The sequence below is a fragment of the Oreochromis aureus genome, linkage group 9 (assembly GCF_013358895.1).
Source record: "Oreochromis aureus strain Israel breed Guangdong linkage group 9, ZZ_aureus, whole genome shotgun sequence".
NCBI lineage: Eukaryota > Metazoa > Chordata > Actinopteri > Cichliformes > Cichlidae > Oreochromis > Oreochromis aureus.
Genome location: NC_052950.1, coordinates 17,235,117 through 17,257,607, shown reverse-complemented (window position 1 = coordinate 17,257,607; position 22,491 = coordinate 17,235,117). Strand labels below are relative to the sequence as shown.

At 41.5% G+C, this 22,491-nt stretch overlaps 1 protein-coding gene across 7 annotated transcripts in view; it reads left to right on the top strand.

Annotated features, from left to right (window-relative positions):
* Positions 1-22,491, top strand: part of sulf1 (sulfatase 1) — a 76,304-nt gene that overhangs the window by 30,991 nt on the left and 22,822 nt on the right. For 2 of the 7 annotated variants that reach the window (XM_039617540.1, XM_039617536.1), the window contains exon 1: positions 11,433-11,871. The exons of 1 other annotated variant lie outside the window; for it this stretch is intronic. The gene's annotated coding sequence lies outside the window, so the exon portion shown is untranslated. Of the gene's footprint in view, positions 1-9,339; positions 9,496-11,431; positions 11,872-22,491 lie in introns of those variants that run through there. 4 more of the 7 variants (XM_039617537.1, XM_031750069.2, XM_039617538.1 and 1 more) reach the window with 4 other exon arrangements.

Genomic DNA, 22,491 nt, shown 5'->3' with positions numbered 1-22,491 from the left:
TTTAAAACTGAGCCCAGAGCTGATGCTGATATTGGGGGGAGCCTGCTTTTGATTGGCTTTGCAACACATTTGAGCAAATGTCTGATATTTTTGCCCCATTGATGAGGCCCTTTTGTGTTGCTGCTTACCCTTTTCCAACATTAGGAGGAAGTGGGGCTTTAATTCTTGAATATGTTTTGCATCAACTCTGAGTATATTTGCCACCCTTGGGGAGTAAACTATTTTTTTAGCAAATAACCACATTTTCCCTTAAGTGTTTGCGTGCAGCCTCACTGTGTGCTTCGATGATGGGAACAGAGTAAGTCATTGAACTGTGTTTGAGTGCCTGAAAGTGGAAGAAATATGAGATGGTTTTGTAATTAAACAAAAACTGAGAGAGAATAAAGCACTCGCAAATAAAAATCGATGGTTACCTTAAATACACAAAGTCCTTTGGTTTTGGCAGTTCTGTTTTTGTAGCTTTGCGGCTTGGTTTCTTTGTTCTTGTTCTTGTTAAAGGCCGGTTTTGGCTCGCCGTATGCCATTTCATCTCAAACACACTTCCAGCATGGATATTTGCAGCTCCTACAGAAGCTGACTCTCCCTTGTGTCTCCGTGTGTGAGTCTAAGTGAGAGTGTGTGAGAGGTTTAGGCAAGCCCAACTTGGCTCTGTTTGAACACAGTAGGATAAAGTCTCATACATTTTAATAAATTGCCCCCATGTCAAGGAAGAAGGAGCAAACACAATGCCATAGGGGGAAACGCTATTTGGTAAAAAGAATCGGCTTCCGAAGTGCAGCGCTTCATGTGTTTGTCTATGCAGAGCTAGATCTTGGAGGTAGAAGGGGTGCCAAGTTAGCTTTTCAGCACCCAGATGGAGGTGAAGAATAGATATTTTACATTTGGTTCCCGTTTTTAATACAATTCAGTATAAATTTAAAACCACTGATCAAAATTAAATTCTTTATATAGATTTTAAGAAACTACTTAAATGAAATGATAAACTGGGCCCTCGTTGACTTTATCAGCTACATTGCGACTGCAGTTTATCCGCCTGCTGCATGTGCCTCCACCTCATTTGTGCTGAAGAGGACTCCTTCAGATGAAGGGATTAAGTGAGAATCCATAACTAAAGTGTCGTGCCCTTCCTCTCGGACTCTCCCGACTCAGGTCAAAGGTCACGTGGCGGACCCAACACTCTGACTACATAAAATGTACTCGATGTCAGTTGGTCGGAAAGCAACAATGTGACAGTTAGGTGAAACAGAACATATTGTCCAAGTCTTGATGTGGAACATTAAGTAATACCACAAAGCCGCTGCATTGTTTGGGGATTATCACTGATTGTGGGTCTTATTTGTTCTATTTATAGCTGTAAATAGTGGCATTTCTGCCCCTTTCCAGATGGCTTTCATGGCTAAGACTTGCATGCCCTTGACAATTGACTCCAAAAGTTTGGCTTGTGTACAGCTCACTGGCACCACACACACATCTCAGCCAAGTGCTCTATTTGCCTGCTGTGTGTGCCTGTGAATAATTTGGACCACAGCGGTCTTGTCAGTCAGATGCAGTGCAAAAGGGCCCAGTTTTAGGTGTTTTATATTCTGGGATATATTTATGAAGTCCTAACGGCGGTAGAAAAGACATTCAAGTGAAAGCCATTTGACTTCCTGTTGATCTAGATTTGTACTTTTGCGGGGCCAGAAGCATAGTTTTCTTTGACTTGGATATTAAACTTGAGGTTGTGATTTCTGTTTGGCTGGTGACCTGAGAGGACCAGCTTGCCGTTTGACATGGAACACTATTGTGTAATGGCATAAGCAAAGATGCCAAGAACGTGGGGTTCATATGGCAAAGTCAATGTGTTGTGGAAAGTGCAGAGAGCGCACTTTATAGGCAATTTCTGTCACACTTTTTGACTCTGCATATTTGTGGTTAAGCTGAGTTACTGTTTCGCCGTAATGGGATTTAGACAGCTTCCCAAAACAGAATGATTTAACCTGATTTGTCAATTAGCTTGCAGCATTTGGCTGGAATATGTCTGCTTGCAAAAGGCTTTAAAAGGCTTGATCTTTTTAGCAGCCCTCAATCCCACCTTACCTGGGCTACACCTCGGTTGTTTAAGGCTGTCCTCTCGCTAAGCCCCGCTTGGCCTGACAGCTATCTGTTTTAGGCTACACTAAAAAGCATGATGACCAATAACATTTTTTCAAAGATTTTGTTATTTTGTTAGTGATTTCTTGCATTTAAAAAAAAAAATAAAGATTCAAAGTATTAAATTAGAATACTTGTCTTTATTGCTAGCTTTAAACCATCTTAGATCCTGTCATTTTCTAAACGTACCTGTGCAGACAAGTGCTAAAAACTTCTCCACAGCTGCAAGGTTTGTATTTTTTTAATCCCTAAAGCATGTTTTTCTAAGCTATAGGCTATAATATTTATGACTGTTTTAATGCTGTGAGCAGATGTTTTGATTTCACCATGAGCTCAAGTGTAGTACAGTATTTGGCAAGGGGCCCATAAAGCCTTCATGTTAACCCCTTTCTTTCTAATGTGTGTGGTTTCTGTATGTCTAACACTATTACCATATAACGGAGGATGTTATTTTTTCAGGAGCTCAAACTGACCCTCATTGAGTTCAGGATTTTTTTAATTATTATTTTTGAAAAAATAGTTTTAGTGATGTATAAGAAACCAGGAAAATGCCTCTAACCGACATGATTCCTGCACCAACTCACTCGTGAAAGTCTTCAGTGATTCAGCTACATTTGCACTCTAGATACCTTGGCCATCTGGACAGGAAATGAAGAACGGGGAATTAAGTGGGGATCTTTTTAGGATATGAAAGCTTGAAAAAGAAAGCCGAGCACCCCTTTTCACAGTTTAAGCTTGTCTTAGAGAGACTGAGCCAGTTTCCCTTTTCTTTTACCTTCCTTCGTACTTTTCTCATTTTTCATTTGCTCCTTCCTTCCTGTCTTTATTCAAAGGCTGGACAACCGTCACTGTCAAAACAAAGTCTGCAGTCATCGTATATAAATAAAGGCTGACTTAGAGTTTAAAAACTTACTTGAGATCTTTTTTTTTTTTTTTTTAGTATAATGTAAACTTCAGATGAGATTTTAAATTTTGATTAGTGAAAACTTTGATCTGTGTATGTTTTAAATGATCTAACCCATCAGATATGTTGAAAATAGTTTGAAGAGGTTAAAATTGCTATGCCCATTTTCTCCTTTTCTGGCTAGTGTGAGATTCCTTGCCTCAAGAGGGAAGATGATCACTTACAAGAAAGATGTTCAGAATTCCTTTATAGGTTCTGTTTCTCTTTGATGGAGTGCATTCACTCAATCATTTCCATGTTATTTTTGCAAAAATATTCACATAATCAGAGATCTGTAACGGGCATCAGAGAATTAACGATATGTGGTCCAAGTTGCTTTGTCTGACAAATGAAGATTTCCGTTCTCTTATTATTCTTCATCTTGTCATTGTTCTCTTTCTATGTGAATATGAGGCCAGCTATAGAACACTGCGCAGTGAAGGAGCCCCTTCACTCTTCTCATGCATATTCAAGCACGCGTGCACTCGCACTCACACATACTGTGAAAGACAACTTGGCTCTTGGTCAAGGGATAAAAACTAGTCCTGGGCAAGGAAGCTGATCGTCAGCCAAGCAGGACAGTTACAAAGTGGAGCACGGGAGGCCCCACCATGTTTGCAGAGATCTAAAGCCTCTTTTTCTAAAGCTTTGTTTGCGTTTTGTTCGGTGCAGCAGCTGAACAGTACACAGAGAAGTCTTTTCTTACCCTTTCCTCTGTCCGTAGCCTTTTAACTTTTCACTTTTTCTGACTCGGCTGCTTTCTGACAGTCGATTCAGTTCCTGTGTACTAAAGGAAATTATGTGCTTAATTGGATTATTGGGAGTTTTCTTCAAATGAGTGCTCACCCACCCACACAGCTCCAGACTCCTCTGAATTCTCCTTTGGTATGGGCCGTCTGGTACATTTTTTTTTTTCCTCCAGACTCCACAGTCTGCAAGATGAGCTTAAGATGGAAAACCCTGTGCCTGTGTCACAATTTACTTTTTCATTAAATTTAAAATATAAGTATAAGAAGTTATAATAAATACAAATATTAATTGTTCATGCTGCACTTTGTCTACCTTACTTACGCATACCATCACAGTAAAAAAAAATGCTTTTGCCTGCATGAAAGCAGGTCTAGCTGTCAGACATCTCTGCTGGCCATCACCTTCAGTGAGTGTCTTGGCCCAGTTTTAAAGAGGCACAATAGTGTCCAAGTGCACGCAGGCATCACTGGAATTTGCACCTGTTTGAGACCTAGCTTCTTTGGGGCTTCTTTCCTGAAAGCTGGCTCTTGTTGTATCCATTCTTTATAAACCTAGGATGGAGCTCTGAACTGATATATAAAAATGTTTAAATAAATCTTAAAAGGAGAAAGGTGGTGTAGAACAATAAATGGGTACAGGGTATATGAGGAGAAGACCAGGGAGTATAAAAGAAGCTGGATGAGGCAGCTTAGTAAAGGGGAGGGCACCCGCTCTTGTACCTATTCTCTTACAAATGATCTCTTACGCTGTGTGGCCCTGCAGCGGGTCATAAACATCCCAGTGGTTGAGCCGTTCATGTTACTGATTTTCCCCTAGTGAGGGGAAGCGGAGTCCAGGGGCACAGATTAAAAGGCTTCTCTTCCCACCCGCGTGCGAATCACAAATCACACAGAGCCTACCCCTTTCTCAGGAACCCAACAAACACCCTGTTAAAAGCCGCAGCCACAACCCTGTGTTGTTTTTTTTGTTTTGTTTTTTTTAATCTTAGTGGCCCCCAGAAAACATAGTTTGTATTCTGATTCAGATAACATGTTGACAGCAGTGCTGCAGTGGATGTCTCCTGGCTTGTCAGTTTGCTTCTTCATCAGGCATTTTTTCTTGCTCATTGCATTTAGTTTGATGATTTCAGCGTATCATATCATTCGCAGTGCTGTCGTGTTGCACTACAGTATGCTCTAACCTGATCTGCCTCGTTCTTGCCCCGTTCTGCTGACAAATGAAAATTCTGTCCTTACTGTGGCCTGGGGCCAGTTAAGGCCTCTGAGGGGATAATTGAACAGCCTATCTGGCTAACGCAAATCCTAATTCTTCCTCTCAACAGGCCGCTGGCGGCATGCTTTATGGGATTATTTTCAACCAGGCATTTTGAATGTTGTAGCATACATGGCCCTTCCTTCCCACGTACCGCTTTCTCCCTTTCTCCTTGTTCTTTCCTTTCACCTTTTCGCCTGAGAGGATTAGTAAGTCAGGCTTCCGGAAATGGAGCACCACTCTGTGAGGATGAGACTTCCAAAAGCGCCTCAATGACATGAAGAAGCTGAGCAACATAACAACGGTTACTCCTTCCTCTGTGTCTTTCAGGAGTCCTGGCTTTTAGAAGTTAACAAAGAGGGAATATCAGTGTAAACAAACAAATTTTTTTCTGACCCAAGAGACTTTTTGGAGTCTGCGGAGCACAAGGGTATGAGGGGAAATGATTATTTGTTGAATGCATTATTGTTTAGTGGTGTGGAAACTGTTTATTTGTGGCTACAGAGGAACTCTCTTGAGAGGTCAACAATATGCTTTACCAATACATTTTTTCCTTTATCGCTGATAAATCTCTTTATGGTCAAAAGCATTCTTTGCTGAGAGTCAAAAATATCCATGTCCCATTGACAGTTCCAGCAAAAGGGTTCAAATTCAGGTTGGGCTCAGTGAGCAGAAATACTCTTTGAACAGACATCTAGTTCTCGTGCAAAACTGCAAGCCCTCTCTTCAGTCAGAGAACTGTGATTGTCTGGGTTAAGTTCTGTTAAGATCAGCAGAATTAGATAAGCTTGTTTTAAAGTTTTGGACACTTACTAATGATTTGAATAGCCTGACTTATAACATGAACAAGAAAAAGAGAGTTGGATATTTTATTATAGGGAAAAATCGGTATAGTTCCAAATCTACTTGGATCCATACATGGCTTTCAAGTATGCAAGTGTCTGATTGTGGAAAGTACCAAAACGTGAACATGTTGGTGTGTGAGTTTCAATGTCAGACTCATGCATGATCTACACCAGGATAATAAAAAGTTGCAAAGGTGAGTTTTGCAACAGCATGTTATGCTGTTGCATTATTTCATAATAAATGGCACTGTATGAAAGATGTATTAGGTTAGATTGCTTGTCCCTTTTCTCCAAGAGGACAGGACAAAATATGGGACTGAGAATGTGGCAAAAATGCAATAATTTCATTTTTGTATGAAGTTTTAAACTTCTGTAATTGAAATCGTGATTATTCTATAAACTTTGCATGCCTGAGCTAGTTTTTTTTTACTTGCTTAAAAACAGGAAAGAAAGAAAAAGTTAATGTGAATTCACTGTCAAAAGTCCCTTGGGCTTTGCCTGTGAAACCTGGTGAGTACATGATAACCATTGTCTTAGCTTTCATCTTACTTTGACCCAGGGAGATTGATCAGTATCTCTTCTCTGTATCTCATGGTTTACAGCACTGGTTCCCAGCCACTTACTGAACCTTAAGGCCATCCCAAATACATTTCCGTCATCCTGTGGTTTACCAGATTAGAACTGTGATAGTATTGATTTGTCTTGCTATCTGTTTTCTTGCTTTTCAGAAGGCCTTGAAAGGTCCTAATCCTACTTACAAATAAAAAGCTTTGTGGGTGGTCTGTGAAATTTCTGCTGTTCCCTCTGCACTGTCAGTGAATTTAATTATTTTTCTCAACTCTGTACATAAAATAAGTTACATACTAAATAGAAGAATAAGAAGATGATTTAGGGATTAATTGAGGGTAGCTTGTAGGGCCAAGTCATTTCCCTTATTACAAAGAAATACTTTGGGAGGTGTTAATTCAGAACTCGTATGCAATAGTTAGTAGGTATTTTTACATTTTTATTAGTGCCAATACTAAGAAAATGGATGGAAGTTCGTATGGAAATCGAATTGATCATTGTCTGACCTCACAGTATAAGAAGAATGATAAGAACAGTTTGAGTTGGTTTTGGAAACGACTTGTCTCAATGAATGAAAATGAATGAGCTACTCTGAACTAATCTGTCACGTTCTAACTTGAAGATTAGATTATCCAAACATAATAGTGTGTTTGATTGTGACCTATTACATGTTATGTCATGTAAACATCTGCCAGAGAGGAGATGGCATATGTGGCATTTGATTGAAACCTGTTAATGGATGCTATTATGAAAAGACCTCTTAATCCCATCGCCATCACACTCCGTCGGGTTCCTGTAAATGAGTTCATTATGCGTCAGTGTGTGTATTCTTGTTGTCTGCAGCGCTGCTTGTTAGCTTAATTTACAATGGGTTTGGAAGAATAGGTGTCACCTTTGATGTTTACAGGAACAGCCTTTTTTGATGTATTACATGCAGTGAAACAGAACAACGTTTGCATCCACACGAATTTCACTATACTGTATGACTGAGTTTTCACAAAGTAAAACCAAGCGTCGTTTTCATTAAAAATACTTTACATGTATGTGGCATGCTAAAAATTGACTTGTGCTAACCTCCATGACTTTATAGCCAACAACAATAATCAGAGCCTTTGTAGAATTTTTATTACATGTGTCGCAACTCTTTTTTATGAGAAATTGTTAGGAAGCTGTAGAAAATCTAAATAAAAATAGTATTTTATTGATTTTAAACTTTATGCATTAAGTGAGAAGATCTCAGATGCTCTTTTTCAATCACTTTCTTTATTTGAGCAGAAGGAAAATAAGACAAATCGTTTTAGTTTTGAACAGGAGGTGTTGTCTTATTCTTGCAGGGTGTTGGAATTGTGCTGCTTAAAAAAATCACTGCATTTATTTGACTCATAATGAAACAGAAAATACTGCAAATGTTGTTGTTGGAGTGCAGCCACGTCAATTTAGCTTAATACCTAGCCATGCGGTTTTATTTACATGATTAATATAGTTTGGTATTTTCTTGCTAAAATAAGCAAGTCCTTGTCTTTTTTCATTTTACACAGCATCCCAACTCCCAACGAGATTGCACAGATGAACACTGGAGTACTGGATGTTACTGAGTTTATCTGCTGCTCTGACCAATTCAGTAGCAACAAATACTTTTAAATGCAAGCCTTGCCGCTCAGTAGCCTTCTTAATAAACACCGCTGGCCACTTATCCCTGGTATAGAATTCCCCGGGGAGTTTTGTAGAGACTAATGTAAGGGGCCGATGTCATTGCTTACATTTGTGCTTGTATGTGTTTACATGTTAAATACTGTGTGGCCTTGTCCCGATGTTTCATATGTGGGGACTTTTTTGCCTCCTGGGTCCCGGCTCTTTTTTGTGGTCAGTTTTTTCCTTTCCAGAGGCAAACACATTTGTCCCTCAGGTTTTTTTTTACTTATTCGTACATTCCCTCACAACCATTTTGGTAGCTTCGGCAATCACCCTCCAGGAATTTGCTGACATTTGTGAGTCCTTATATTTACACTATTATTATTCATCTTTATACTGAGACAGTAATTGTTATTCTCTAAGTGATAAATTCTAAACTGCAGAAGAAATAATATCACAATATTTGCAGGCTGTGTCGACATGTAGTTGCACTTTTCAGGAGGTGCACGTGACGCTACTGGAAGGTTACCGCTTAGGGTAAAACGGGTTTCCAGTTACCTCATAAGTTACTACGTCGGTTTACAGCAAAGGTCTAAATCAAGCGTTATGTGAGCAATCATGTTAAAGCATTATCTAAATTAACTTGAATTTTAATGGCCTCTGGAATATAAAAACTGTGTGTGTAAAATTACCGGTCAAATCTGATAAAAAACTGTTTAAAAGGTTTGTGCCAAACGATGTGTAAGAAGTTATTTCCCTTCTGACATCATCAGTTTTAGTTCAGATTGCTTTGCCATGTCTCTCTCATGTCTGGTACCGGTTCTTGACCTTTTCCATGGCACTGCTAGTGTGGGTATCAGGTGAGATTCTTCCATATGTGTGGGGTATGTATCTAACGTTCACTGCACAATGACTTTACCTTTCTATTTTCTCCCTTAGACCTTCTTGCCTTTTGTCTATCATGTATTTATATCCCCTCTGCCCTCCCCTCTCTTTAATTCTTCTGCACTTTATTGACCAGCTGTGCATGTCATCTTGCATGACACTACTGTAGTACAGTTGGAGGTTAGAATGGTTTGAAAATACTTTATAGAACAAGAAAAAAATACCTCATGTCTGCCCAATCCCCCCACCTCTCAGCTTGAGCTGTAGCAGTTTATACTGGCACAGAGGCAGAATCACAGCTATGACACCCCTATGTATCTCATTCAACCATAGAAAATGGAGCTAGTGAACCGAGGAGCCCCCCCAACATTGGGCCCTGCCTGCACCTGCAGACCCAACTGATGGCTGAAAAGCTCTGAGGAAAAGGGGGGAAGTGAGCCTGAGCTCAGAAGAGGCTTGGATTCAGTTTAAGAGCAAAGCTTGCACAAGGTACCTAATAAGATATGTATAAAATAAGAGAAAACAACTCATGTTAAAGGTAATTTATGTGCCTGATGTCCCTGCTGATGTGCTTGGTGAATTATTTGTGCAGTCAGGGTCGGGAGAAGGAGAGTGAATAGGGGTTACCAGAGGACCATGTTGCCCCCCTGCAGGTCATTCAGTCATTCATAAGATGAGGCCGTTTTATAGACCTCCCCCTGCCCTCGCTTTTGTTGCCCTTGTGTCCATCAGCGGAAGTGAAAATGGAAAATGGAGATTAATGGCGGTCATGCAAAATGGATGGCTTGTTTGCATAAAGGAGATGACCATTTTCTACCTTTTTGAAAGTTTGAATAGCCGTGGATAAGACTCTGGATGTTTTCTTCACAGAAACACACCTTTTCTGTCAGCATGGGTTTAAGATGTTTACAGATGTGCTCAGCTTGTATAAAAACAGCCCCTCTCCCCTAGTGGGGCAGCCATCTTTAATCCAGTAAAGAGCACAGGGATTTGGTCGCCCCTGTCCTGCCTGAAGGCCCTTTTGAAACCTCTCGGCCGTGAGAATGGGGGCTTGGGGTTGTAGGTGTGGGTTGGGATGTGTGTAACCGTGCAGCAGGGGCTGGGGACAGTCTTTGTGAATTTAGTTAATCTAATTTGAGCTCGTTCCCCCCTCAGGCTCTTGCTCTGTCTCACCATTGCCCGTGTTTCAAACATCAGTCGGTGCTGGAAAGAGCATTACATGTCTAGGGCTTGTTTAGCTTAATGCAAACCTGCAGGGGAGATAACTAGTAGCATCCACTGAAAAAAGTGATTCTGTGTGGGTTTGTGCAGTAAAATTAAATTAAAATATAAAGCTGATACAGATTTGGGATCTGAGGACTGTTACGCAATAAGGTGAAACTTTCTTTTCGGAATTAACCCCCCCCCCCCGCCACACACACACACACCCTCCTCCACCAAATGACTCATTATAAAGGGAAGTTGGAAAGTGGCACTCAAACTTTTGATTAATACCTGTCTGACAACTTCAAACAGAGGTCATTGTGTGTATGCTGCTTGAGCTTATGTAATGTAAATGAATCACTCACAAGCCTTTCTTTGGCGTTTCCCCACTCTGATTAACACACGGTGATGCTGTTGCATATCAAATGGGCATCACCTCATTAGTGCTTGCCTTTGAATTCACCCCTGAATATCATTAGGATCTCATAATCCCTTTTTAATGGATCAGTGAGTAGGACAGTAGTTCAACCAACTGATGAACGTGACAGCCTTTCTCACCTAACGCTCCTCGTGTTTTGCATGAACTGAAAATTGGATTGATTTGTTTAGGAAGCTGAGTAGTAATTGTGTTGCCATCGAAAGACTGATCGTCAAAGGTGTTTGCTTAAACAGCTAGCCATCATCTAGTCAAAATATCTAGACGTCGCTTATCTCTTTTCTCCTTATCTTACTCTTTCCCTTAGCTTTGTCATTTTAGTGTATTCCCCTCTGCCCTCTTTTCTAACTTAAGGCAATAGGTGGTGAAGGGTTGGAATGCGGCCGGGGGACGTAAGGAGTTAACACACTAAGGTGTGAGGGCTGCTGCCTGCGCTTCTACGCTTGCAGATGTAACAGTTTAGTGCCAACAGCATTCCCACCTCGGAGCCAATATAGAATTTTATTGCATTTTTTGAAAACTATTATTTCTTTAGACCACATGCGCTATAGATACAGGGAGAGGAATTGGGCGGGGGGGTTGTTATTTCAGTGATATTGCCAGCAACATAATATGAAAGATACAAATTGTATCTTTCAATCTTCCCTACTTTAGCTCTTAAGCATGTGCCCCTCTCTCTCACCCTCTCTCCCCTCCCTTGCTCTCTCTCCTGCTTGCTCCCCTCCCCTTCCTCCTCCTCCACTCACTCTCCCCGTCCTACTCTGCCTCTCAGGTTACGATGACTGGGGGGTTTTCTTGCTCTCATCTCGTAGAGTGTCTGTGTGAGTGTGGGGTGGAGGCGGTGGTGTGACCGACTGTGCGTGTGTGTGTGTCTCCCTCTGCGCTGTGCTGTGTCCTTGTCCCTGCCTCCTGGCAGCGAGGAGCCACCCAGCAGCCGGTCTGTGATTGGGCAGGGGAGTGGGGTTCTTGACACAGCGTGGTGCTGACTGCTTTGGGACGTGTTTCAACAGATGGTCGAGGTTAGAGAGTGTCATCACATTGGGGAGAGGATTAGAGGAGAGAGGTTGTCTTCCAGGAGCTGTGTGGTCCCCCCTACTCTTGAAACCAAGTCCCAGCACGAAGATACAAACCCCTCTATGAGCGAAGGCAGATCTGGTCAAGAAGCGTGGGGAGGAATCGTATCCTTGCCTCTCAGTCAGCCAGCACTTTTCTCTCCTGCCTTCCAGGTACTGTACAACTTTTTTACTCTTTTCACTTCTTTTTTTTGTCAGGTTTCTGGTTCTTTTGCAGAGCATGCATGTAAGACTGTTCATTTAGCAGTAAATTTCTGATACACTTTACAGTCCAGGAGTCAGGTATAACTCAGTAAGTTTGGACTTGTGTTAGATGTGAGCTGTGCTGTTCCTGCAGCCTGTCTGTGCTGCCCGTACAGCAGCTCAGTATGTGCAGGATCTCATAGTTTTCCCTGTGAATGACAGGAATTCCCTCGGTCGCAAATTCCTCTGTCTCAAGGGATTAGAAGGCAGCACATTCCATTAATGTCATTTTTTTCCCCAAAACATGAGCATTCATCAGTTCATTTTTCATTTTCCGAATGCCGATTATAGGAGCGTGAAAGGTAGCTCCATTACATTTTAAACTGTTCTCTCATTTAAAAGTATGTAACTGTCAGTATGGTGCAATCTATAGAAGATTACAGGTTGTATTTTATCATGTTCTTATTTTAATGGTGTCACTTTTTTTAATCATACAGAAATCCAGTACTGAGTTTAAATTGTTTTCCTTTTCTGTAATAGCAAATTAAGACACATTTTTTTTCAACATTCCCATAAATCAGCCTGGCATTTAATGTTCCTTCACTTCAGGCCAGATAAGTTTTTTTCATAAATCTCATTCAGGGTGCACCTCTGGCAGATCGTGTCAGTATGCGCTAAATGGATGAGCTGCTGAAGAGTTCTTTCCGGACAAACTGTCAAAGCTCAGCAGAGAGGGAATGTGCACCTCGCTTTAGCTATTTAGCTTAAGTCAAGTGAGAAGCGAAACTTGCCAGTAAAGTGGGAATATGATGTATAGTATTTATGCCTTGCTCCAGGCACTATGTGTGTGTATGAGGCATTTGCAAATGGAGACTGTGCAGCTGTGAAAAGTTGTGTGAACAGCAGCTGGGCTGAGAGGAGAGAAGGTTGTATAGGTGAAAGCTGCTGCTGTGTGAATTTGTGTTTACCTTTGTAAACCAGCCGTAGCTACACTTCCTGCTTGTTACTCGAAGTATTTAACACAACCACCAACAGGTAGTGATTAGTACTGCTTTAAGACCTCTAGAGTTGTTTGTATGAGCTGATTGTTAGAATCAATCAGCTGGAGAGATGACCGACTGTTGTTGAGATGCTTTTGCAGTCTTAAATTTTATAAGGGACACCGAGTGAAACTGAGTATTAGTCAGCTTCTTAATAAAAAAATCAAAATGTGGAGTACATTTTGCCCCTGTCTGCTGTGTGTGTGGTACATTGTTGAAGTCCATCCAAGTGAATGGTTTGACTTTAATGTGTACTGGATCACTGTGCTCACCTACAAGTCCGCAAAAACCAGGGAATTTATCCTTCTGACCTAGATGGCAAAATTTTACTGTGGTCCCATTCAAATCCAGTTCTTTGAGTAGACTGGCTGACTTACATTTCAACACTTTGGCAGTGTCCATGTGTATTACTGAATGCGAGGCTGGAGAATGATGGGGAACTTTAACTTGAAACTTTCGCTACTGACAAGACTGATCCACAAGCAACGCTTACACTCAATATTCTGATTAACTTACTCGGAGCACAGCAGAGCAGCTTTGGACTGCTTTAAAACGCCGCGCCTTATTGCCAGCGCAGAAAAGAAGATAGATCCTTTAAACAGTTTCTAGCTTAACAAACAAGCGCATGGGCAGCTGCTGCAAATAATTACATTCTGGGGGGTAGGCGCTTGCCAAGACAAACGTTGTTCCAGTAGTCGCTTTGCCATCATTTGGATCTGCTTGCGGATGTATGTGCGTGTGTCTCTCTATGGGTGTGAAAGTATTCAGTGAGGTAATTTGTTCTTCGGATAAGCATGCCGAGAGAATGAGTGTAAGCGAATGCTACCAAAAGCGCGTGCGTCTGTTTAAATACCAGCAGTGGATCAGAGATTTCCCAGACACGCATGCCATCTCATCATGAACAGGGCCAAACACATTCATGGAAGAATGATTACTGCAGGAAGTGGAAATGGCTCAAATATGCATATATGTGTTAGTCTAATAGACTGAAAAAAATTCTGTTAAAAAGGGATACAAACACAGTTTTAAACTTTTAGGTAACGCTCCTGTGGGAAGTCACTTTGGAGAAAAGAGGCACATGTAATGTAATACTGATCCAAGTTTCTGCATTTGTGTGCGTGCGCGTGTGCGTGCGCGTGTGGTGAGATGCTTTCAGGTGAGTGCTCAGTATTTTTAGCTTTTCTATCCTTACTTGTTCCTCAACTCCAAATCAGAACCATGTTAGATGAGCTTTGACATGACTCTGCTTTTTGTTGTTGTCTCCAACTCATTCATCATGCTGCATTGCTTTGTGAACTTGATCCCATGTGACAGGAGTCAGATTTCTGAATTCTGTCATTTATTAAAAAGAAAGAGTTTAGTTGGGATTGTGGTGACACAGGTTCTAGAATTGGATCATTATTTTAAATCAAGTAGCACTTAATCAGTTTAATTGGCTTGAGACATCTTTGCTTTGAAGTCCAGTGGAATGACACTAGTTTAGTTTTCCCCTTTTTCCCTCTCTGGAAAGTACAGAGAGCAGTGCTGTATAACTGTAGTTTGTGTGTGTTCTCTTGTGTGTGTGTGAGCATGTTAAGAAAAGATTTCCTAAACCACCCTCTCTCCTCCAGAACTTGTTTATCTCTTCAACTTAATGATAGTGTTCCTCATACTAGCCTGATTGCATAGTAGCGCTTGTGTAGATTGCACAGTCCTATCACTGCAAATGACCAGCATTTGAACGGTGAGCATTTGGCATGCTTTTATTTATGTGGGATCAAGAAAGGCTATCTTTAGATGAGTCAGCCACTTTCCCAGTTCCTTTGTTGACCATACTGATCAAACATTGTTATGGAGTTTTGATCCATTTGCAAAGTGCACGTTAAATACAGTCTTTTTTTTTTTTTTTTAAATTTTAGGCACATATCTCAAAAGAAATCTTTTAGGGGGTATTTGGGAGCTCATGATAGCACCCCATATGTTTGTTCAGCTTGCTATTCGAATGAGAGAGGTCAGGGCATGCAAACATTACATCCATCTCATTATTGGAGGGAATTCCTTATCCCTCCAACCTTTGATGTGGTATTTAGGACACCGTAAAAGGAGCAGCAGTCCAGACACACATTCAGTACTTTACTGTTTTGTATGGCGCTCATTCCCTTTGTCTCGAGGATCTGCCTTGATGACTAGTCAAAAAGGAAAGATGTGTTTTATGAAGAAAATGTTCAGTAGGTGGTTCAGCGACACAAAAGCCAGGAATGACCCCAGACTCAGCCCATGCAATTGTGGCCTGAGAATTTACACAACAGGGGTAAATGCGGTTCGCTAATGGTGGCTGAAAGTGCACTTTAATGGGTAAATCCTTGGTGAGAGAGGGAGACTGAGAGAGAGAGGATTTGAATGCTTTTTCTGTAATGTTCAGAGCGTCACTGCACGTAGATGCAGCATGGACTTTGGAGAGTGAAAGAGAAAGCCAGGTCAAGAGAGCCACAGAGGGGGAAGTGGAAGCAGGATAAGATAAAGGAGAGGCCAAGATCAGAGAAAGGGAGGTGTGAATGTGTGATAAAGAGGAGACTAAAGAGAGAGTTTTAAAGTGGAAAAAGATGCAGGGAGGCTGGATAATGTGCGCACTTTTGAAACACGTGGGTACAAACATAATCTTCTTGCGGGACAGGGATGTACAAAAGACAAACATAGAAAAGCTATTTACACACATAGGCACACTATGCACGAGCTCACCCCCTCTGTCCTCCACCTCCCAGAGGGCTGGACAGTCCCTGCTTTGTCATTTCTCTTGTCCAATAATCCTCCTCCCCAGGGAGAAGCAATCTGTTTTAGATTTGAAAGAGAAAGGATCCTGCCTGTATCACGTACAATTAAGCAGCCGTCAGAATGCGTCGGCGAAAGTTTGGAGGGAGAAGTGCTGCCACTGGGGGGTTGCCCCTTTCATCCGCCGCCTTTCCAGAATGGATATAATGGGGTGGGAGGGTTGGGGGGATGTTGTTGGGTGGGGGGGAGGCAGAGGGAATGAATATGTTTCCTCACCCCTTCATTGGGCTCTACAGCTCGACTAATAGAAGCCAGCATGCGTTTGTTTCAGCTCTTCTGCTCCCTTTCTTTCCTTCTCCCCTGGAGCGAGCAAACACATTCAGCTTCTGCCAGCGCTCTCCCCTCCTCTGCCTCTGTGTACGTACATGCACAAGCGCTTATATGCGAGGACTTGGCCGTGTTCTGCTGGTCGCCTGCAGCCCTGTTTGACCTTATTTGATCAACACAACTCGGCCGTGTGGATGCAGAATGGCTGCATCTTTAAAGGGTTTGAACAGCAACTTGCTTTATAATGAAAAGCTCTATGATGGCATGACTCACATTATCTTCGTCTTGGTTTTCTCGAGTTGCCCGTGGCAACTTCAGCTGATTCTGCCTGCTGTCTCTTGAACATGTTTGGATGATGTAGTGGCTGCATTCTTGTAGGTTTGGCTCAAAAGTAAAAGGCCTGGAAGGATTCGGATGGGTAAGCTTCCTGTTCAACGCTGAGCTAATTTATCTTTTTATCGAAAATGGTCGTTTTATTATTTCTTTATTTACAGTGGAATTAAATATGGAAATTTTGCCAGGGAGGATAAAGTTAATTCAATTACAAATGACGTTGCTGCGTGCTTTGGAAAGCCACACACTAAGCCAGAGGCAATGGAAAGGAGATCTCCCCTGTGTACAAATTACAGGTTACGTGTCTGTCTGCGTTCAAGTCTGAGTGATTCATTCTCTGTTTGAGTGAATGACACGCACTCACACAGTACACGATATCCAAATACCCGGCGTTCACACACACATATCCGAAGGCATGATTGGGTGAGAGGGGGGGAGTGCTGAACTGGCACAGGTGCAATGAGTCCAATACATTTTTATGAGTGGTATCATGTTGGTGTGTCTGAGTCATCGAGAAGTCTGTTTATGACATTCACGGTCACACAGGCTGGTTCCCATGATCTATGTTTGTCTATGATTCCCAAAAAATATGCCTCCACATGCTTCACATTTTGGGGGTGTTTAGTTTCATGTGCCAGGAGCCGCACTACATTTAATAGAAGTTTCCTTTCTCAACTGTTACCACCTTTTTCACTCTTTCACAGAAGTAGGGGGATTTATAATACAGCAGTTTTTCTAAGATTAAACTCATTTATGGTCACCTGTCTAGAAGCTAGATGTAATAAACTCTGATGAATATGAATGAGCATATTCTAAACAAGGATTTCATTAAATTGTTTTTATTGTCAATTGACAGAGAAGCTCATTTGTTCCTATTAAATAATTCCAATTGTGCTCAAATTCACCACCTTAGAAATCCTTTGCTTTTTCAGTATTCACAGAGTGCAAGAGAAAAAGAATAAAGTCACACTTTTCACATGAGGGAACAAAAATCATCCATCAGGCTTGGTGCATTGGCTCTCTCTGTGTTTCTCTCTCTCTGCCACCATGTTGCTGATTTCATGGAAAAGAAGTCAGTCTCTTTATTCTTGACAATTACCTCAGTGGAAACCCATTGAAGCAATTTGCCGTAGCTCTCTTTTGTGGCAAAAGAAATAATTTATCTGGGGTATATTTGACACGTCAAAGAGACAAGAAAGCCACCCGTGAGTGAGCAATTCATTCTGCTCCCTCTCACTCTCTGGAGCTCTTGTACTCTGATAGAGTGTTTCTGATGGGAGTGTGGATTTTGACAAGAACGTGGCTGGAGGAATAAAAAATGCGTTTTTATTTCATTCAGCTGAGGTCGTCTGTTGCTAATGGTTTCCATTCATGGCTTAGAATAGTTTAAAAAAGAAAACGCTTGCTTTAGGCTCATATAACTGTGGTTGCTGATCCTCTGATTGTGATTCCATGTTTTCATATCACACTATAAATCAGTGGAGTGGTTTCCCTTCTGTTCACTTTCTTCTCTGCTTTCTACCCCCCCACCCCCCCCCTTACCTTTTTCCCTCACCCACGTGAAGAGTAAATGAGCTTTTCCATTTGTATACTTGAACCTCGTATACAAAGCCAAGCTTCTGGATCTCTGTATATTCTATCTTTTCATTTAATCACAAACTGACTCAGTCATGCTGAGATTGGGGTTGTGTAAGGGCCACACCATCTGTGGCAGGACTACTTGTTGCTCTTGTCGCTGAAGATGCGTCTGAGTAGTATGCAATTTCAGTTTAGGTCAATTTTATTTATATAGCACCAAATCACAACAACAGTCTCCTCAAGACTCTATTGTAAGGTAAAGCCCAAGCAACAATACAGAGAAACCCTGCTGGAAGTCTCTTCCTGTTGAAAGGGAGTTTTTCCTTTCCACTGTCGCCAAGTGCTCGCTCATAGGGTGTCGTCTGAATGTTGGGATTTTCTCTCTGTTATTTCAGAGGCTATAATATAAAGCTCCTTGAGGTCACTATCAGTGTGATTATAAATAAAATTGAACTGAATTGTTTTAAACCAGACAAAAACCAGTGAGACAAACAAACTAAAATAAGGACGTGATGAAGGACGCCCTTTAGGACCTCGGGGAAGAAAACTGAAGGCAATAACATGCTATTATATAACACGTGGCTAGCTTACTTGGTGTGGTCTCTGGTTTAACTTGCTAACCTAAATTTGTCAGATACAAAAATAGGACTTTCCACACGAACATTAACAAAAGTCTTAATGAGACTCTTCCGTCAGAGCAACGTGCCATGTGTGGAACTCTTTAAGCTTAGCTCAACACAGTAGAAAAAGGAGGCGCTAACTTGTGGCACTACTTTGTTTTAATTACTGTGTTAAACTGACATGGAGGAAAACACCGGATTAGAAAGAAAAAACTGCCCAGCCCTCCTCCACCTACAGTTGTTTTATATACTTTGACAATGGTACAGCAGAGGGTACCAATAGGTAAACGTGTAGCACCAGCACATCATAACATTATTTATAAAATATATTGATTTTAAGTATTACCACAAATTTTTCTTGAACTTTCTAAATGCCAGTCAGGTTACTGAAAGTATGATAGCTGTGTGTGAGTGATTGCCATGGATGCCTACGTAAAGTTCTTGGTTTAGACTCAAAGAACTAAATAGCTGAGGATATGAATGTCTAAATACAGACCACCGTCAGACTGGGAACACACCCATACATAAATAAAATGTGACCTTTTGTGTTTTTTAATCATTTACCTCCTAATGTACTCAAAACCCACTCATGTTTCCAATAGGCTGCTTGTGGGCCCACAAGTCATTCCCACTTTGAAGTATTTTGGACCCGGATTCATTTAATTATACATTAAGATGCATCCATAATATTGATGGGGTGGAATGACAGCCATGGCACTACAAAGGGTCTCTCCCCAGGTCCGAGAGAAACATGTGGGGTTTAACTAATAGCTGTGAATGCACTAACTCCAGGTTCATGTTTCACTGAATTGAGGCCATTCTTCTTCATTAAAGTGGCCTGCATTGTACCCCAAACACACCACATTCCAGTGAACGGGAAGCTTAAACATCTGAAGTTTTATCGTTTTTAATATTGAACAAAACAAAGATTCTGATTGTGCCTGTCACAGTAAAAGGTTTTGTAGCCATAAACGTGCTGGAACAGTGATCTCTCTTCACTACTTTGCACTTGGGTTTTCTCATTGGAATTTTTGCATAAATCTTACACCAACTTGGGCATTTTGGTCAAACAAATCAATGGAGTTAAGAGTCTGAAAACACCAAGGTTTGAGTCTTTTCCCAGTGCCTACCCACAGCCAAGTAAATGTACTGGGACAGAACTCCCCTTCAGTTGGCTCAGTGTGGCTGACGGGTGGGCCTTGATGGGTACAAGCGCTGCCCTTGGCCTGCCGGGCACAGCAGGCCCTGACACAGGCTCTCCTCAGTATAAAAGTCCCCCGTCAGCCCTCATGGCAGCAGACCAGCTGAATTCCCTCAGATTACAGAAATATTTGGACAAACCTCCATATTAATCTAAGTCCCCGTCTTATTCATTTTTTCCTCTCTGAAAGAAGGAGTGCAAAACATTGTGTCTTTATCTGTTAATCAGACCAGCCTGTAGTTTAGCATGTTTTATATCCCAACTCTGCGATGTTTATTTCTTTCTTTCAACAGTTCGCCTATGGTAGAGTAATGACTATGTACTAAACGATTTTTACTGTTATTGTAAGTCATGCAGCCTACAGTCGCAGAGCAGCCTACAGAATTCAAACTATGCTGTTGGACTATAATTCCCCTCTTTTTGCCATTGTTCCTCTGTGACTTGGCTGCCATAGAGATGGACTAGGCAAATAGCGAGGGAGCAAGAGAGAGAATGAACAGGAATAAGGGGGGATTTGAGGTGCTTTGAAATGGCCATTGTCCTTAATAGCAAGGCCTTTTTATGAATGACTGATTTACTTTAGAGGAGCATGGCATCTGGTTTGTGTTTGACTTGCATCTTGTTTTGGGAATGTGAACCCCCTCACCTCCGAACTCTCTGTGTTAACTTGGGCAAGATCCTCCTCTGTGGGCATGCATGCGCTGGTGGACAAACATGTGGCTGTTAGAGATACGCGAACTCTCGGCTGTCATCCTGCCTTTTTACATAAGAAGTCTTTCATGTGCGCTCTTGAGTAATCTGCTACTTTTCAGTCACAGCTGATAAATGTATAGACTGCCGCTCCTGAATGAACACGACTTAAGCCAGATGCAGACTGTTCGCCATTGATGAAATGAAAATGTGGGCCAATCACAACCAGACAAGACTTTTGTTGCCTTCATACCTCTGTTTTCTTTTTTTTCTCTCGCTCTCTCTTCAGACTTTCACCTCTTAACCCCTGTGTGTGGGTAGCCTCAGGTTGCTGAGGTTAGGTTAAACAAGCCACCATCAAAGCCATAACACCACTCAGGTCGGAGGAGGGTCAGGACGCAGCAGAGTGTGTGGTTTGAGGCCCTAACAAGAGGGCACAACTGCCAACCAGCCAAATACTGCTGCCCTGCATGGCTACACAAGCAGCAACTCTATTATGTTCAGCTTTACTCGGTGCACAAAGCACAGCTGTCTGTATAGCCATACCAAATTACTGAGCAATGCTGCATGTGCTGTAGGAAAGCAAGTAAAAGAGCTGTTTTTCTACAAGTAGGAGAAAAAAATACCCTCATGAAAGCACAGATTAGTACGGTGTTGAGGTGTGCTAAAAGTGTTGATTGCCATTAATCTGAAAATTGCACATCTTTTATGTATCTGGCAGCTGTGCATCTGAAAACTCCATAGTGGCCTTTTTGTTTCAGTCCTTTTGAACCCCTAGGCATGCTGCGTTCCTGCCATCCATGCCCAATATTTCTCCCCCCAGCTTAACCATGATGAGTACAGTAAGGGCTCATTTAAAGGGTCATTAGAGCTAATCCTTCAAAACAATGAGGAAGGAGAAACAATGTGCTCCCTAGTCCTCTGACTCTGTCCAGTAATAAAGACCTCTTGTTCGCTCCACAGATGTATAGAAGTTGCCTGTTCTGCTGATATCACGCTACATGACATAAATAAATGAGTCATTCAAAATGAAAGGTTTGCGAAAAGGACATGAAAATGATCTGCGGGGGAATCGTGAAATTGGAAACATGAGTTTGAACTCTGGAGGCAAGAAAGAATCAGTGATAATAACAGAAGATGGATTTGGAAGCCTAATAATAACTTTCACATTTCAGAAGTCATTCATATTGTTTTGTGTATTTAAAGTGTACGAAGTGCCTAATTTATGCCGATCCCTGAATGTGCCTGAAGCCGTTAACTCTGTGTAACACTTTGTTAAGCTTTTGTACAAAACAAAATACACACACGTGTGTGTTTGTACACACACAACTAATGGATTCATTCTGACATCCAGCAGTAATTAAATAGGTGTTTAAACTATCCTGTCTGTAAAGCTTAGACACACTTTCAAATCTGGAGCAGATGTTTTTATTATACATGTTAAATAGAGCATATTAAACTATAAAGCATACCGTACTGCTCTAGAGCACTCACAGGATGCATTCTATATTTAAAACAAGCCAAATTAAATCTTCATGTAGAGTGGACTTGTCTGAGGCAGAAATTGCTGCAGGGCTACTTTTTTTTATTCTGATAAAAGCACCACGATGTAGAGTCTGCATGGAAGGAATATCTCCTAAGCATCCTTAGGCAAATTGCATTTTTAATTCAAGTAAAATCACTTTTTTGCCTCTTTCTCGCTCTTGCTCAGTGAATTGAAAACTTTCTCCATGAACTAAAGGTCACAATATAGCCTGCCATCTTTGCTTTATAAACAGCAGTTGCTTATCTCGACACTCTGACATGTCCTGTCACTCAGCTGCTCATTTCCTCCAGAGGCTTTACGCTCCATATGTCACATTAACATGAGGAAGTCAGGGCACTGAGGATACGACGCCAGCATATACTTGGGTTTTCTTTGATGATGGGTCACTTTGAGAAGGATGATCGAATGATCCAAGACCTGCTAGAAGTCCTTTTGCTCCTAAGTGAACCTCACATGGCCTAGTGAGCAAAGTGGATCAGGTGAAATGGACTTAGTACGAGCGGTAGT